Source organism: Felis catus, chromosome B3, assembly GCF_018350175.1.
Source record: "Felis catus isolate Fca126 chromosome B3, F.catus_Fca126_mat1.0, whole genome shotgun sequence".
Classification (NCBI taxonomy): Eukaryota; Metazoa; Chordata; class Mammalia; order Carnivora; family Felidae; genus Felis; species Felis catus.
Window position 1 is genome coordinate 93,071,275 of NC_058373.1, and position 18,928 is coordinate 93,090,202.

At 38.9% G+C, this 18,928-nt stretch overlaps 1 long non-coding RNA gene across 1 annotated transcript in view; it reads right to left on the bottom strand.

Annotated features, from left to right (window-relative positions):
- Positions 1 to 18,928, bottom strand: part of LOC123386061 — a 106,866-nt gene that overhangs the window by 13,536 nt on the left and 74,402 nt on the right. Inside the window, exons 2-3 of the long non-coding RNA XR_006599563.1 lie at positions 6,510 to 6,584; positions 3,277 to 3,362 (exon numbers count right to left, since the gene is read on the bottom strand). This is a non-coding gene — a long non-coding RNA (uncharacterized LOC123386061). The remainder of the gene's footprint in view (positions 1 to 3,276; positions 3,363 to 6,509; positions 6,585 to 18,928) is intronic.

Below are 18,928 nucleotides of genomic sequence, written 5' to 3' on the forward strand. Positions count from 1 at the left end.
CTGGACCTGTCAATCGGATGCCATGACCTGTTAAAATGGGATCCATCAGAAGAATTTCATTATGTTTTTGTTAGAACAGTTGTCAGAAATCTTTCATTCCTGTTCTCTAGTACCACTGAGTGACAGGTGACTGATACACACATGAAGAAAGTGAAGCATTATAAGAGTTTTAAGTTGAGATGCCACCTGAGTCCTTTTGACTCAGGATTCCTACATACAGTAGAATCCTTTGCATAAAGGATTTTCCTATAGCCATTGTGGACAATTAAACTTGGGATCTTCTCCTCTTGAAAGATTAACTCAGGTGGGAGAGTATTCTCAGTTTAAATACCAAATGTGTGTTTGGGTAGTAGCAAGTCCCCAAGGAGGATTTAAATTGTAAGTGGAAAACAGCATTTGCAAAGAGGATTTTAGTGTGATTGCTGTTTGCCTTAAGAATAATCATTCACTGAAGCAATTAACCTGCAAAATAGAATTATGGGAAAGGGGAGGGGGGTGAATCTTTACTGAACCAGATGCAAATAGTTTTCAGCATGTATTTTCCAAGGTTGAACATAGTGACCAAAATGGTAATGTTCCCCTCAGCTTGACTAAATTTTAGACAGGCTTCTTTTGGTCAATAGACCCCTGACCTCCCTTTTCTTAGAACATTTACTTGACAAAACTTGCCATTGTAAATTCTGTCTCTGCCCCATTGAAATGGAAATCTGTAACTCTGTTTTTCCCATTCTTTTGACAGGTGAGAAAGATAGGGCCCCAGTCTTCCAGTCTCTGTGGGAGGATAGAAGCCTAACCTCCCCAAGCACCAATTAGCAAACACAGATGGCCTCACTGACCACCTAACATCCTCTAGGACTAATATCCTCCAGGATTTTTCCTTTAGTTCATCCCTGTCTTTTATTTCAGCACAGTTGAGGTCAGTCTCTCTTCCCCATTGCAATAGTCTTGAATAAAACCTTCCTTGACTGTTTTAACTGGTCAGTACAATATTTTTTTACAGTAGATCCCAGATAATTACCTTGAATTTATTTTCAATCTCTACAAATTTGTCTGGGTGTATTTTAAAAATGGAAAATTTTTGCATTTGATTCACCTACTTTTGACGGTCATAATTTATTAGATCACTTAAAAATATATAATGCCAGGGTCAACTGGCAAAATTGTGTGCTATAGTCTTCTTTCAGCATGTGTCCCTGTGGTTGCTAGAGGTCAATGAACACTCCTGGGGGGTGACAGACCCTCCTTGCTGAGCTGGCTCAGCAAAACCAGTTGTGCCAGGTGCATTCTCTCTATCCCTGGCCTGATCTGATTTAATATTTGGTTGTATGTCTCATTAATGATTTGGTTTTGTCCTGAGAATAACATTGTACTTTTTACACACAGCATTTGCCGCTAATCAGTGGAATCAGGAGCCACTGGCTCCCGGTTCACAAACACTGCCTACGGTGGTGATCTGGTCTACCTTCTAGTGTTACATTTCATTGTTCCAGAGAGCAGCAGCAGCTGCTCTTCTTGGGGACCCAGGGTCTTGGCTGATAATCACTAACTAGTTACATTTCCTTGGTGGGGTTTATATTTGGGTCAGTGAACCTTTAAATTACATTATGTAGTAAGTCACATTCTCATTAAACTGGGCATGGGTATATACAGCCCTCCATCACAAAGGTCAGGAGACACAGAGTTTTAGGTAAAAGGCAATGGCTTCCAGTCATTCCAAGAGGTGTCTGATAAAGTGTATTGTTAAAATTTTTTTTAATGTTTATTTATTTTTGAGACAGAGAGAGACAGAGCATGAGAGGCGGAGGGTCAGAGAGAGAGGGAGACACAGAATCCAAAGCAGGCTCCGGGCTCTGAGCTGTCAGCACAGAGCCGGATGCAGGGCTTGAACTCACGGACCATGAGATCATGACTTGAGCCGAAGTCGGACACTCAACCAACTGAGCCACCCAGGCACCCCTGATAGTGTATCCTTAACAACCATGTTAATTAGAAGGTACTGTACCCTGGAATTAGACTGGACTGGCGTGATTCTTAAGTCCTATTTTGTCTGCTCATTTTCTCTTCCAGTCGCAGGCCTTGGCTGCTGTTCCTGAGTCTTCACTGAGCATTTGAAGGTTTCTGTTTTGATCCCTACATAATGACTGTGGTTTTACTTCGCAATTTCACCCCTGCCTCCTAAATTGAGTAGGACATGTGCTGAAACTTTTGCAGAAAGTGACCTAATGTGCTTATTATTTTTACTTCACCATCACTTCCCTTAGAAAACTCTAGAGTTCAGCCATCTTGGAAGAGAGGAAGTTTAATTAATTATGAAGATTTAAAAGGTGAGGCCCAGAATGAAGCCAGAAAAAAATAGCTTCCAGCCTTACTAAATGATAGTATGCCAAATGATGCTTTGTTGTGTTAATTGTGAAATAATGCACATATAGTAGGTAGAACATGACCTGTGACCACAAAATATGGTTACAATAGTGGCTTTTAATAACCAAATTACAGTAGGTAGAGCCCTTACTGAACAGCTGCCCCATATTAGCCTCTTCCTACTGCCCACTATGAGACCCTCAGAAACCTACAGTCCAGTTTGTCATTTGGTGAGAGCTTCCCATTGACAGTGCTTATTATCATAAGGCCAACATCCATGTCCAGGGTGGTGTCTCCAAGTGTCTCCTGTCCTTAGCATGCAGAGAATCTCTGGGTTCTCTGATGAAGTGGGAAGTCTAACTTCTTTTCTGATGAGTGTCACACTTTTTTAAAAAATCAGGGCCTAGATAAACAGTTCCTTTCTCAGACAGATACTGATGTGAGCCCCTTGGCTATGATTTTAGTAAATTTCATTTTAAAAATGCCTCACTTGTTCCGAGTGGTCTCTATTCTTTCTTCTTTCCCAATTGCCCTCCCTGCCTCCCCACCTCCTTCATAAAGCAAATGTTTCTTTGTGCCCCAGCTGTAAAATATATATGCCAACATATATTTTCTTTGTTTCCCCAAGAGCTTTATTGCCCAGGAGGGACATGGAGCATGGGAGAAGAAAGGTGGAATATTGTGGTCTTCAATAATATCTAGGCTGTACTTCACTGAGGCAAAGGTGTCTTGATAAACCAACAAAAAGAGATTCTGTAAAATGTAAACCCTCACTTACTTTGAAGGCCTTTTCACTCCTATTTTCAACTCTCCTTGGCTGCCCTGTTCTCTTAGAGTTGACCTCTGCCAGGAGGCAGACTAAAAGCCACCACACAAAAGCTCTAGAAGAGATGAGCATCAAGGAAATGGACTGACCTGGTCTTTGAAGTCAGGGTCACAGTGTACCTCTAGATCAGGCTGTTAGTGACGTTACTGATAGTGCTTCTGCTGCTAGCTCTGCCCTGCAGAGAGAGGGGCCAATCAATTGGGGGAAGGCAAGAACAAGAAATCAAGGGAGAAACCAATACAGGCAGATCATTTTGAATTACCTGTCTTAAGGAGGAGTCTCTCAAACCGAAATTAAGCTTTTCTTTTTTTCCTGAGGAGGATCTTAATTGACATGTTTTGAATTAGGTTTTTTTGTTTTGTTTTGTTTTGTTTTGTTTTGTTTTGTTTCTTTTTCTCTCCTGCTTATGAAGAGTGATTTCCAGAGAAGATGTTTGAGAATCCTATTCTCACAGGGGCTGGATGTGCATATAGTTAATCTGGTAATTTCCACCAACATGCTGTTTTGCCTTGGGATTGGGATTTCAGGATTTTGACACCTAGTGATAATTGAAGAAAACCATTGTCCTTCTGTAATGTTTTACAAGGTTATTATGAGTCCTTCGTATGGTCCTACAGTTAAGAAAAATTCACACTGCATTTCAGATAAATTCAACTTAAAATAATATTTTCCCTCTCCATTGAAAATTCCCATTTTATGCCTTATGGTTGCAATTGTATCTTCATTTCTGAAATTTAAGCATGCCACCAACCAATTTCAATACATAAATGATTTCCAGCATCAAAACTCATGAAATATTCTTTTTATATAATTAAATTCAAAAATTAAGTTGCAATTGTGATAGAAATCATTTGTAAGAGGCATTTTAAACAAAATTTTAAGATTGGTAGCAATAATTGCCCTGTATTGTTTTATTTTAGACCTGTGACAAATGAAAATGTCTTCGCTATATGAGAAAAGTAAACTATATTCTATGGTTAACAAGGTTGAAACCTGTCTCAATTTTGAGGAATAAACAAATCAATTTGGTTTTAATTGTAACTGTGAATTGTTTTTTCCCCTTGTACCAATACCTAAATTATTTCCCTTTAAAACTCACACAGAAAAGTTTCAAGAAAGGCCTATATTTACAAATTATATGATAGGCAATAGACCATAGTGATTTGGAAAACAGATTTTTTTTTTACTGGTGAAACAAGAAAGAAATTTATTCAGTAAGGCCAGCACCAAGAAGACAGCAGACTAGGGTCCCAATGACTATTTTCAAAGTGCTGAAAATATGTCTAGGTTCATATAAATAAAATGTGGGACAAAGGTCAGTGGGTACATTCAGGCAGGCAGTAAATGTCAGGTTGGTCTTTGTCTTGGGGTCAATCATTCAGGGTCTTGCTGAAGTCCGGGCAGTTTAATTACTTGAGGGGGTAGTTTCAGCTCCCATCACAGGATGCTTTGCCCAACTGGGACTCTCAACTGAGTTAAAAGGTAAGCCTGAAAAAAAATTAACTTTCTAGTATTTTCTAGTACAGACCGAGGTAAAAATGGAGGTAGTTGAAGTTAGAACATAAATTTTTAGGGGTGCCTGGGTGGCCCAGTCATTTAAGCGTCCAATTCTTGATTTCAGCTCAGGTCATGATCTCACAGTTCGTGGGTTTGAGCTCTGCATCAGGCTCTGTACTGACAACATGGAGCCTGCTTGGGAGGCTCTCTCTCTGCCCCTCCCCCTCTTGCTCTCTCTCTCTCTTCCTCTCTCTCTCCCTCTCTCTCAAAAATAAATAAATAAACTTAAAAAAAACCACACACACAAATTTTTAACTGACCTCAGACCTGGCTTCAAAATCTGGCTCCACAATTTACTAACTGTATGACACAAGTGAATTTTTCATATGTTTGAGTCTCAATTTTCTTGTTTGTAAATAAAATTGACTTCAGTACAGTTTTGTAAGGGATCAGATGTTCTATAAAGTGCATACTAAGCGCTCATTAAGTGGTAATTATTATTATTATTTATTTCAGAGAGAGAGAGAGCACAAGAGGGGGAGAAGGGGAGAGGGAGAGGGAGAGGGAAAGGAAGAGGGACAGGGAGATAGAGAGAGAGGGAGAGAGAGGGAGAGAGAGGGAGAGAGAGGGAGAGAGAGGGAGAGGGGGAGAGGGGGAGAGAGAGAGAGAGAGAGAGAGAGAGAGAGAGAAAGAGAGAGAAAGAGAGAGAAAGAGAGAGAGAGAGAGAAAGAGAGAGAGAGAATATCTTAAGCAGGCTCCAAGCTCAGTGTAGAGTCCTACTCAGGGCTTGATCCCATGACTCTGGGATCATGACCTGACCCAAAATCAAGAGTCAGACCCTCAAATGACTGAGCCACCCAGGTACCCTTGTAGTTAATATTTTTATTATGATTATGCATATCAAAATCAGGTCACTAACATGGGACAAAAAATCATTTTATTAAATGTAATGTAAAATGCAGAATAAAATAAAGTAAAACATCACTAATTTGGAGATCTGAATAGTTGGGAGGAAAATAATTTTGATCTAAGAATAAACATTAATTGGGTCCTCACTATGTTTGAGGTGCTATGCATCACAAACACTCCTCTTGCCTCCTTTGGGATATTTATTCACTAATTACTTGATTTCTTTTTACACTATTTACTTCCACTGGCTCCTTCCTTTTAGCTTATAAAATAGTGTTCACATTGATGTGATTTGATGTGGGGTTCAGGAGGGAACAGTCAAGAAAGAATTCTTGAGAATTTTCAGCGCAAAAAAAAAAACCAACAACAAAACAAAACTGCTTTTATTAAAGCACAGGGACAGGACCTGTGGGCAAAAAGAGCTGCCCTGGGATTGTGAGGAGTAATTGATTATATCCTTTGGAGTTGGGGGTGGTAAAGACAAAGGAAGAAATTTCCAGAAAGACTTTCATATGCTAAAGAAGACTCAAAGGATCCTCCAGCCTGGCTATTGTCAAGCTAAGGTTGTTTTTTCCTCTAGTAAAGCATTGACATTAAGACAGTTGGCAGTTCCTGGAGGAAAGTCATACTCTGCCTGTCTCAAGTATTTGTCAATGGGCTGCAGGTTATAAGGAAATTTAATTTCATATACATTTCCTTCTGCCTTTGTTCTCCACACCATTCTCCTCTGAACAATTTTGATCCCAAATCTTTAATTTTGCTGAGAGTGGAAGGTCTTATCTCCCGAACTTCTTCCTGCTGAATAGAGGTGTGGAGATGTTGCTACCTATGGGTCAACACTGGTCAGTTGAGGAACTTAAATGTAAAAGTTACCAGAAGCAGAGGCAGTCAATCCAAGGTAGACAAATATATGTACCTTCTTGAGTAGAAGGATCATCTGTTGGCTTGAATCTATGGGAGTGAAGGAGTCTTGGCAACAAGCAGGGAGACACTGTAAAAACAATAAAATAAGGTTAATATTATTATGAGAACAAGAAGCCCAATAAAAACAGCCTTTGATAGATAACCAAAGTCTTCCTCCAGTCCAGGAGTTTAACCAATCACTAAAGGAAAGGGGGAGATTGTTTAAAGCACCAATTTGAGTATTTATATCTTTTAGCAATCCAGTTACATTTTTATGATATCTGGAACATGTACACAACATTCTGTTTTTATGATAGCACGTGTTCCACCTTGTGCAGCAGTTAAAATATCTAATGCCAATTTGAGAGTCATTTAAGGCCTTAATGGTATATATCCAGTGGTGTTAGCCATCATACACTCTGTTTTGTTTAGCAAGCAATCAGGTAATTAATAAGAGGCACCTTAATGGAAAAAAAAGAAAAATATGTTAATGGTTGGAGCAAATTTCAAACTCAGTGTCTTGAGTCTTGAGTGCTTACAATCTAGTATCTACAAAGATGTGTTATTGAAACATTTTCTGTCTATATTTATCCTCATTTTTAATCAGAGATAGCCAAGTCAAGACTAATTCATTTGTAAAAGAAGTCCAATTGTAATAAACGTGGCCTAATTATTTACAAAAGCTCAGCAAGAATAGTGATTGATCATATATATATATATATATATATATATATATATATATATATATATCTTTTAAAATCTGTTTTGCTGGAACTTTTAATAAGGCATCTCTAGATTGACTTTTAGTAGCCTCTCTAGGCCAGAAGCCAAGCCAAATATTTGCCATCAGACCTGCCTGTAATACCTGTAGATTTGGGTGAATTCTTCTTCTTGAGATTCCCAAAATATCCTGAGGTTCCTGCACCTTCCAGGAAAGGACGTTCTTTACTCAACTGTTAAGACTGCTAGGAACCCTGTAAGCAAGGTATCAGGCCAACATTTCCAAGGGGCTTTATTGGCTTCAAGCTTCATAAAGTCATACTTAGTTCCTTAAAGCTGTCTGGTCAAATCTGAGTCTGTGCATTGTAGAAGCTGCTATCAGGCAAACAGGTTTGAGCAATGGAATGTAGAAAAGGCCCACTTCAAAATATCCATAGGCCCTAACTGACCAATGGTTGTAAGCAACCAGGCCCACTTACCAAAAAAAGGGAAAATTCCATACATTACCATATCTCCTCATCTTCCCCCTTTAAAAACAGTCCCCACTCACTACCTCCTTGCCAACCACCTATCCTCTTCTGTCCTCCCTGCTGCTCACTTGTAGTGTATTCAATAAACTTCTATCTCCTCTGTTCTGCCTCAGGTAAATTCTTTCACCTCCTGCCCCACCAGCTTCCAGCCAGCCATCACACCCCACATTTGGGGGCCCCATCTGATTGAAAGTCACCCCATTTAGGCAACACATGCGTGTCTCTCAACTATAATATTTCAGTCAAAAGACTTGGTAAATTAATCAATGTTTCCAATAGTGTCCTGTTACAAGGAGAACAGATTCTTATTAAACTAATGCAAATAATTATAATTGTCACGAAAAAAAGAATACCCACTGAGAGTTTTTGAATTTCACAGGGCTTAGGTAAAAAGAAAAGTTACAAACACTTCAATTTGTTAACAAAGGAATTTTTATCATATTTCTGTATATCATGGATATCTTAAAAGAAAGTTTCCTTTATCTGGAAGAGCAAAACATTTGAGAACTAGCAATGTGTTCAAACAAGAGTCATGAAAACTATAATCATCTTCCTCAGTTGATTTCGTCCCATGTTGTGGATTCCTTGCTCAGTTTGAATGCAGTTTTTTAGTTAGTTCTGGAAATTCTTGCAAATTTTAAAGATATCAAAAAAAAAGTATTTGTCAAAGGACTTTTTTATAAATCTCATTGAAGATGAAACACATTTCACAAGATAATAAGAACAATAACTATAAATGACAAAAGACTCAAAAATGGATATGGTTCAAGATCTAATGAGAGGTAACAATATAAGTGGCAAGGAAATCTGGTTATTTCTGTGACATATAACACTTCTATAATTCTATTAATATTGAAAATAATATTCATGATACAATATCAAGTGATGGCATCGTACCAAAGCATATTAAAACTTTAGAAATTGTATATAATCTCTATAATAGTTATAGCATTTACCCAAACACCATAACCTAAGGCTTATTATTTAACAGTGCTTCCAGAGTAACAACATACCAAATAAAAAGGCCTAATTAGTCAAAAAGACTTCATTCACAACTTAAAATCCAGGTAGTTTATTTTAAAATCTCAGAAGGTTATAAAGTGCATGCCTAAATAGGTTTACAGATCATTACATAACTTAAAACTTAATTATTTATTTAACCAAAGTGTCAATAAGAGATTCCAAGGGCAAATATGTAAAGGTTATATAGTTTTTAGCAAAACTTAGCCTCTTTAATATTGAGAAGTTTTAACTAAGTAATCAAAGACCTGATAAAAACAAAACACAGGGGGTGCCTGGGTGGCTCAGTTGGTTAAGCATCTGACTCTTGATTTTGGCTCAGATTGTGATCTCACTGTTTGTGATTTCAAGTTCCATATCAGGCTCTCTGTTGACAGCATGGATCCTGCTTGGGATTCTCTCTCCCTCTCTCTCTACCCCTCCCCTATTCATTCATTCATTCATTCTCTCTCTCTTTCAAAATAAACAAACAAACAACTTTAAAAACATAGAAACCTTGGTTTTCTGGGTGGACAAAAGAGAAAAAACTTTGTTTGCATTTTCTTATCAAGAGTAGACCAACAATCAGAGAAAACATTTTTTAAACAGAAAAGCAGAATTTCAATCTTATACCAGTATACTTTTAAAATCCATTCATCTTGATCTTAGTCCTGACCACATATAAAATCTCTTTTCAACGATTTCCTTTCATAAACTTTCTACAACAACTTTTTTATTCAGTTACTTCCCTTATTTCCGTCAGTATTAATTACATTTAGCAGAATTTTAACTTTAGAAATCTTAGTCTCCATTGAAAACTAAGTAATAACCAATCATGAACTGTTATACCAGAATTCTTTAGATCTAAAATTTGTAAGCACATTTCACAATTTTAAAAACATAGATTTTTCCATAGCACAATCTTCAATAAAGCACAAAGCATATTTATCAACAGACCCAAGTATCCTCAGCTTCTCTGCAATAAGAATCGAAAAGCACAAACCTATGTTCAGTAATCAATGCCTAAGTCTTATCTCATTTGGAATCCAATGAATTCAATCCAATTTATCATCTAAGCAAAACTTGAAAGTTTCAGGTTACCAAAGACTTTGAAAGCTATCTTAACAATTACCCATGAAGACTTTGAGACAAAATTCATGATCATTTTAAGTCATCTTTTTGCTAAAAATTGTAACAGATAACATGAGCTTCTTTGACTTTTAGTAAACCTAAGTAGAATAAAAGTTTCATATTTAATGCTAATAACTCTAAGACATGTCTATCTTAATTAAACCAACAAACTTAAATTAGTTGAAATACTAAATATGTTCCACCTGGGTCCACTTAAAAGTCAATTTGTTCCCCATTGTCAATTTTTACCTGGGACACTAGTGGGGAAATCTGAAGTGGGCAGTGTAAGTCCAAGGGGGGTGCTCTTTGCTTCGTGACAGTGAGGGTAGGAGAAGCCAATGGTGCCTGAGAAATCAAGGATGGTATAGGAGTTAGTTATGTAGGCTGCTCCCAAAATGGTACAGAAACAGGAGGAGGGGGAGAGAAAAGCAGAAGAGGTGAGGTGCCTCCAGGAAGGCTGGAGGTGGATAAAAGTCTAGAGGGCAGAGAAGGAGGTCTCCTGGTCCTAAAGCTCATAAGCTTGAGATGAAAAGACAGATTTTCTTTCCACCAACAAGTGGAATTAGGCAGTCCATGTCAGGCCAGAGAAGACAGGGAAATTTCCCCCAAAAAAAGGAGTTTTGGTAGCTGCTTAGGATATTCCCTAAAGCCCCAGTCCCAAAGTAGACTAACTGGAGACTATTGGCTCCAATTATCATAGCCATTAATGCAGGAAATTCATGAGGTAGAAGCCCCCAGATACAGCTAGAGTAACTCGGATGTATTAGGAGGAACATTGAGTCAGAGAGTCAGTGTTCCCTTCATCAGGGATGGCCTGTGCTTCCTCCAGCAACCTGGGTTCATTCAGAGGAGAGTTGTTTAGACAATCATCCAATATGTCAGGAGGGAGTTAATGAGCCTGGTTAGTGGCCAAGCACATTCTGCAAGAGGCCCTTATGTCATGGTCCTGATTTACGGCCACACAGGCCTGGACTAAGGGTACCTCTGCCTATTTGCTCTGTTTCCTGAAGAAAAGATCTAACTGATAGGTCATATTGAAGTTTAATGTCCCATTAATGGGCCATTTTTCCCTCATATCCAAAGGAGTACTGAGGCCATGCAGTGTTACAAAAGAAGATTAGCTTTTTCCCCCTTAAATCTTTCAATCTAAATTGTTTCCAATGGGTTAAAAGGCATCCCAAGACAGAGTTCTTGGGAATTGAAGAAGTCCATTACCAGGAAAATCCTCTCTGAATCCCAGGTGGTGTACCATGCAGGATATATCAGAGGTTCCTGCTGTCAAACTAACCCAAGGCATCCCTCAATGAAATCATTATTATCACCACCCTGCCCTGTAGGGGCCAGCATCCCTCCACTTCCCCATTGCATTCTGGACTACAAATGGGTGCCAGCATGTGGAACAAGATACTGTGCTGTGCCTTGCCTTGCTGTGAAGAACCCACCATTTTTAACCCAAGGAAAATACTAGAAAACTTTTACAAGGGGAAATCACCCAATTTTGTAATTTAAGTAGTTAGCAGAGGACATTGATGGAAAACAGTAAAGACAAATCCATCATGATCTAACCAACATTCCAACATATGTAGTCCTTACAGCCGACTTCCCTAGGAAATGGCCCAGGGTTGGATTTTAATGCAGTCAGGTATGGGTTTCAGCCAGTTCACAGCAGAGGTCTCACAGCCAGAAGCGGTTAGACCAGAGGTGTGAAGGGGATCACATTAGACCAATGAGAAGGAAACCTCACATGGGTGTCTTAAGATTGGCAGCCATCCTAGTGACTTAGGTAGCTGTCCTGTGCCTAAGAAAGACAACTTTGTATAAGAAAAGGAATAAAAGAAGGCATCAAGTTTTTGGGTTTTATAACCATTTTAGCCATGGTACTAACTCCCAGTCAAAAGGCAGGCTTTCTCCTCCCCAGAGAGTAGCCATGGACTAGAGGATTGCAGCCTGAGCAACTGACATGAAAATGTTCCAATAGGACTTTACTCCTTGAAAGGCACCTGAAATGAAAGGAAGAGAAGAGGAAGTACTCACCAAGTTCATCAAAGTTCATCAAAGTCAGGAAAGAATTCTTGAGATGTTTTCAGTGAAAAAAAAACCAAACAAACCAAAAAAAGGTAATTTTATCGAAGCACAGGGACAAGACCTGTGGGCAGAAAGGGCTGCACTGGAATTGTGAGGAACAATTGATTATATCCTTTGGAGTCGGGGGTGGTAAAGACAAATGAACAAATTTCCAGAAAGATTTTCATATGCTAAAGCAGACTCACAAGATCCTGGAGGCCTAGCTATTGTCAAGCTAAGGTTGTTTTTTCCCTCTAGCAAAACATTAACATTATGACAGTTGGGAGTTTCTGGAGGAATGTTGTACTCTGCCTGCCTCAAGTATTTGTCAGTGTGCTGCAGGTTATAAGGAACTTTATCTTCATTTCCTTTTGCCTTTGTTCTCCACATCAAGATCTCTCCCATTGTCAAGGATTGTATCCTGAACCCAAAGACATAAGGAAAAGCACTTCTGGCTCCAGTTCTATTACATACTTGAGGAATAATCATAAACCTGTTTGCAAGGAAGAGTAACAAACAGCACACCCTTTAAATGAAATGGTCATTTCACAATGTGTCATTTCCTTTAAGTGATTCTGGAAATCAATTAGTTTCAACCCATTTCATTGTACTGACTACTAAGATGAAGACAAAAGACCCAATGAGACTTCTTTAGCTTGTGACAATGTATTCTTCCTCCAAAAAAAAAATGACTTGGAGAAACTTAAGATTCTGTAAGTGAAGTTTTACAAAAACATTTTTCCCCATGTAATGGAGATAGTTTGTTGTATTATGCAGTACACTTCATGTGTTCCCAGGTGCATATCGATGGTTCTGCTTCATAGCACCCACATCCTCATGGCAAGCAATGAAGTCTGTTTCTGTTATGACTGTCACCGTTGTTTTGACTGCCTTTAACCTGCTTGGCAACTTGAGAATCCTTTTGTCAGGATCTGCACCCATAAAGAGGCCATGGTGTGGCCTTTGTTGATAAACTGTTCTCACTTCTCTGACAGATATTTTCTAATGCCTTGAATATAGTGACAGTGATCCCACAGTGACAGCTAACACTGAAAAAAATCCTACAGTCCAATTTTAACTACAAGATGTTGGGGGAAAAAAAGATGTGGAAAAAAACACAGAAAACCTAGGTGAATTGAAAAAAAGGTCATAGAGTACAAATGCAAACTCCTTCCAGGAATGTTTGAGAGTGTCTGATTATATACATTCTTGCCACCATTAGGTATTATGCTATTTAAAAATCTTTGTCAATTGGATTAATTGGAAATAGTATCTAGTTATAATTTATAGTTTCTTTAATATTTTAACATCTTAATTTATCATTTCCATCTTTTACTTGTTCACTTTCCTTGCCTGTTTTTTTTAAATGTTTATTTATTTTTGAGAGAGAGTACAAGTGGGGGAGGGGCAGAGAGAGAGGGAGACACAGAATCCAAAACAGGCTCCAAGCTCTGAACTGTCAGCTCAGAACCGAATGCAGGGCTCAAACTTGTAAACCGTGAGATCATGGCATGAGCTGAAGTTGGATGTTTAACCAACTGAGCCACCCAGGCGCCCCAAATTTTATTTTTTTAATGTTTATTTATTTTTGAGAGACCAAGAGAGCACCAGTGGGGGAGGGGTGGAGGGGAAGAACAGAGAATCCCAAGCAGGCTCCCCACTGACAGCAGACAGTTGATGTGGGGCTCAAACTCATGAACCACTAGATCATGACCTAAACTGAAGTTGGACACTTAACCAACTGAGCCACACAGGCACTCCTGTAGATAAATAAATTTTAAAAGAGGATTTGCTCACAAATCTTAGTCAATCCAGGTTACCATAACAAAATACTATAGACTAGGTGACTTAAACCACAGGAATGCATTTTCTCACAGTTCTGGAGGCTAAAAGTCCAAGATCAAGGTGTCAGCATGGTCAGTTTCTGATGATAACTCTCATCCTAGCTTATAAATGGCTGACTTCTCACTGTCTTCTCACATGGCACAGAGAGAAAGAGCAAGCTCTCTGGTGTCTCTTCTTATAAAGACACTAATTCCAGGGACACCTGTGTGGCTCAGTTGGTTAAGCATCTGACTTCAGCTCAGGTCAGGATCTCACAGTTGGTGAGTTCGAGCCCTGTTTCAGACTCTGTGCTGACAGCTCAGAGCCTGGAGCTTGCTACAGATTCTGTGTCTTCCTCTCCCTCTCTCTCTCTCTCTCTCCCTCTCTCTCTGCCCCTCCCCTGCTCACATTCTGTCTCTGTCTCTCAAAAATGAATAAAAATTAAAAATTTTTAAAGAAAAAAAGACACTACTTCCATTATGAGGGCCACATCCTAATGACTTCATGTAATTATCTTCCAAAGGCCCCATCTCCACATACCACCACAATGGGGATTAGAGCCTCAACATATGAATTGGGGGAGGACACAAGTAGGAAGTAGCACTTCCTACTCAGAGGGGCATATGCCCAGTCATAGCTCTCAGCTCATAGCCTATTTCACGGGCACCCAATGTCTACCTTGAGGGTAGCCCCACTGCTTCTGTCTGTATTGTGCATACTCCTGCTCAGCATACTATTTTCAGGTCTAACTAAAGGGTTGATGACACTGCCACTATATTGTTCTTTCACTTTTTTTTATATCTGACATGACAGTCTGTAGTCATGCTGAATTGTCTGCCTGGCAGCCCAAGTTAACTGCCCAAGTACCAATGATTGTTTTTGCTAGCGCTCTGGTTACAAATTTGCTTGGATTTTTAATACCCTTCTCTAACCTTATTTTCCAGTAAAGCACTGTCATTTTTAGTGTGCAGTTTTGCCAAATACAGGATTTTTCAGAAACACATACATTGCATGTTGCCAGAAATACCTATATATGCAAAAAGGCACAGAAAAGAGCAAGTTAGCAAATAGTTTATATATAGCATGATTCAATTCTTGTTAAAATATACATATATATGTACATAAGAAAAGAGATTTTTGTAGCTGTTTGTATGCATTTGCTAATTTTTCCCTGCATTTTATGTGTTTATAAAGGAAATGGTAAGTTTTTAAAACTAAGAAACAATTGATAGCCCATAGTCTGACCATTTAGACAACTAGAAAGGGCACCTTGAGGGGCTAAGAGATGAAGGTGGAATAAGTCTATAATCACCTGTGGCTTAAAGAAGTCTCAATAGTCCATTCTGAGTGTCTCTGGAAGAGACCTTTTCACTAACCCCACACTAGCAGAAGTTAAACTGTCCTTTGCAGGATGAAGAGAAGAGCAAAGTGGACTAAGAGTGGGGGGATTGATTATTCTGAATTGTTTTTTCGTCGTCATCATTGCCGTCGTCGTTGTTGTTTGGTGAAGACTACTGAGAAGCCAGAAATCTTTTTTTTTTTAATATAACTTACTGTCAAGTTAGCTAACATACAGTGTATATAGTGTATTCTTGGCTTTGAGAGTAGATTCCCATGATTCATTGGAGAAGCCAAAAATCTGACAAAGTTATCAAGACAAAATCTTAAATTGAAAGAGAGAGAGAGAGAGAGAGAGAGAGAAACTCATTTAGATCTTTAAAAAAAACACCTTGTACTGTGATAGTCACTTTAAATATGTCATCTTCACAATATTTCTTGACATATGTATTACTGTCTTCACTTTACACGTGAGGAAACAGACTCTGAGAATGTAAGTACTTAATGAGGTTATGAAGCTAGTAAGAATGGAAGCAGGGATTCCATCCTACCTTGGTCTTTAAACTTTGTTATTTCAGAGAAAATCACATAGTATGGATCACACTATTTTATCAGCAATTTATCTGCTCACATTTGGACTACCTGTGTGACTTTAGAAACTATCAGTCCCCTTTTTTATGTTAAATTAGTCCCTACCTGGGGCGCCTGGGTGGCTCAGTCGGTTAAGCGTCCGACTTCAGCCAGGTCACGATCTCGCGGTCCAGGAGTTCGAGCCCCGCGTCGGGCTCTGGGCTGATGGCTCAGAGCCTGGAGCCTGTTTCCGATTCTGTGTCTCCCTCTCTCTCTGCCCCTCCCCCGTTCATGCTCTGTCTCTCTCTGTCCGAAAAATAAATAAACGTTGAAAAAAATAAATAAATAAAATAAATTAGTCCCTACCCAATACCTCATTTTGTTTTATGATTCTGACTATGACCACACATAAACAGTTGACCAGAGACAGGAGATTAATTTTTGATTATCCTTGCCCCAGAATTGGAGAAAACTCACTTGCTAGAAGGCACATAGTAAATGGGAGCCCAGGTTGCAATCTCCTCCTGACAACATGCATTGCTGTACTGCCTCCCCTTCCAGGCTCTATAGCAGGGCCCCTGGGGCACAACACACACAGATAGTTGTCTGTCTTCTAATCATTCTCTGTCCTTCTACCTTCTCACTGGGCCCTAAATACAGTTAGCACTTTTTTCTGACCACACAAATTATGCTATTAGTCTAATCATTACATTTTTAAGTTCAGTTTGAATATTTTTACTTCTAATATTAAACAGATCTCAATTGAGGTCATCTATAACATTGTAAAGGTAACACCCTAAGGACCTCACAAAATCTCACTTTCTTTATCCCTTCTAGTCTTTTCATTTTCCATCTGTTCTGAATTGCCAATTTTCTAACATGTGGAACCCTCTGAAGCTTGGGAAACTCCAATGAGTACACACTACTTTGCTGTAGCTTCTGAACCATTTTCTCTTCTTTTGATTCTACCCCACACATCCTTTCCCTTTATGGTTGGTTCTTGCAATTCTCCTTGATGCCCAGCCTGCTTTCTCTTTAGGTCAGTCTTGAGCATTCAGGAAAGTTAAGGGACACTAGAAACGTTAAAACTATATATAGCACGAATGTCTCACAACTAGAGCATGACAATCATTAACATCCTTAATGAAAGCCTGTACATCCTGTCATAATCTAATGCCTTCTGAATTGTCCCCCCCCCCAAAAAAAAATCAATTACGGTAAAGATATTTTTTATTGTGAACAGTATTATTATATTCTGGTATTTAAAAAATCAAGAATATGGGCATAAATGATAACTCTCAGCTCTTCATAATTGCAAAAATCCTATTTCCCTAAGCCGACCATCTAGGATAATGGTCTTCATTGCATTGTGTTGATTTGAAAGCATGAATATGGAACAACAGAGCTGACCTCCATTTCCCACAGAATCTATTGTGTGTCAAATGCCAAAGTAGCCAAAGAGGCTTTACACAAGAGCCAAAAGATATTTAACCTCTTAAAAAGCATCCCTGGTGGGGGGGGGGGGGGGGGGGCCAGGGGGGATGGGGGGAATTCCTTTCCAGTGGAATTAGATCATTTTAGCACCTTTTTCTCATATTCTTATTTCCCATGGTCTGAGCTATTTCTCCAGTTTCCAGGGTCATCCTGCAACTGTAACTCTAGCTCAATAATTCAGCTTTCCACATTTTCAGAGGACTCCTATTTTCAAACTTGACTTCCTGTGTGATCCTAGCTCTTGCCTTTCAGGCTTAACATCATGGCCACTTTGTGTGTTCTGGTTCTGACCATGTTTGAACAACCAGCCCTGGAGAGTAAGAGCATCATGCTGGGCACACAGGAAGCTAATTAATGAACCACTAGGAGTATTACTAGGTATAGTCATATTAAGATCCTATTAAAGAAAAGAATATTCTGACATTTGTTCACTGGTAAGGAACACTTTATTCAGAACTATTGTGATAGGTGTCAAGACTATCACTATAGGGAAAAGAGATCAGACTCAACAGTAAATACAGCAAAGACAGCTGAGAATTTGTAGCTAAGGAGCAGAGTTGGAATGGGGAGGGTTGTCAGTGGATACAAAATTACTAAGAGAAGATTTCAAGCGTAGGGGGATTATTGATAAACCAATTTAACAGAATTCTTGTTGAAGGCAGATCAGGGTGATGAAATATTGAAGGTGAAGGATGAGGAATTTGATTCGATATCAAAGGTGATCAGCTATCAAGGGTAGGGGATTTCTCTAAACTGACTTAGCAGGATACTTGCTAAAACTGGACTTGGCAGGCAGAAGAAGCTTCCAAGGACAAGGACTAGTCAGAAAGAGGGCTCAAAGGAGCCAGTCTATAGTTTGATCAAAGAGGGGGAGTCTTTGTCAGCCCACATCAGAATTTATAAACAAAAGAAAGGAAGAAGGAAATTACCACACTTTTAAGGACTTTTCTGATTATGGCACTGTGTCATTACATGGTACTTTATATGTATTGTCTTAATCATAAATAGGAAGTTGTCACTATTCTCACCTAACATATGAAGAAATTGAGGCTCAAAGAAATTAAATAATAGGTCCTGGCATCAGAAGACCTAGATTTGATGTTGGGTTTTTCCTATAACCTTTCACCATCTCTACTGACTTTAAGCAAGTTACTTAACCTCTCTGTTTCAACTGATGTGCAAAATTGAGATAATATACCTTCCTCCCAGGTCTTTTATCAACTGTTGTTTATGTGAGGATGACTCCAGAATCTCTCTCATGTTCTATTTCTAGATTCATATCTCTATCTGTCTACTAGATAGATGCTCCTGGAAATTAATATCCAAACTGAACTCATTATCTTGCTTCAAAATACCTGTTCTGCTTCCTAAACTCTTAATCTCATTACATGATGGCTACATAATTTTCCAAGCTACAAACATCAGAGTTATAGTCAACTCTAGGTACTCATGACTCCCATAACCAGACACAAATACTTCCATAAGTAGATACCTAACCCTAAGAGAAACATCTGCCAAAGCCACCTTCTCGATTATGTCCTTATGGCCACTTCAGTCATGTCCTCGTCACGTCACCTGGGCTGCAATGAGAGTCTCCTAGTGGCCTCCTTACTAATAATCATTATCTGTCCCAATCTGTCCTCTTAATTGTCATTATTGTCATATCTATTAAAACTAAATTTGATCATGTCACTGTGCTGTTTAAAAATTCTGTTAACATTGCCTACCAGTGAAATCCAAAGTCCCTAGTTAGGCATATTAG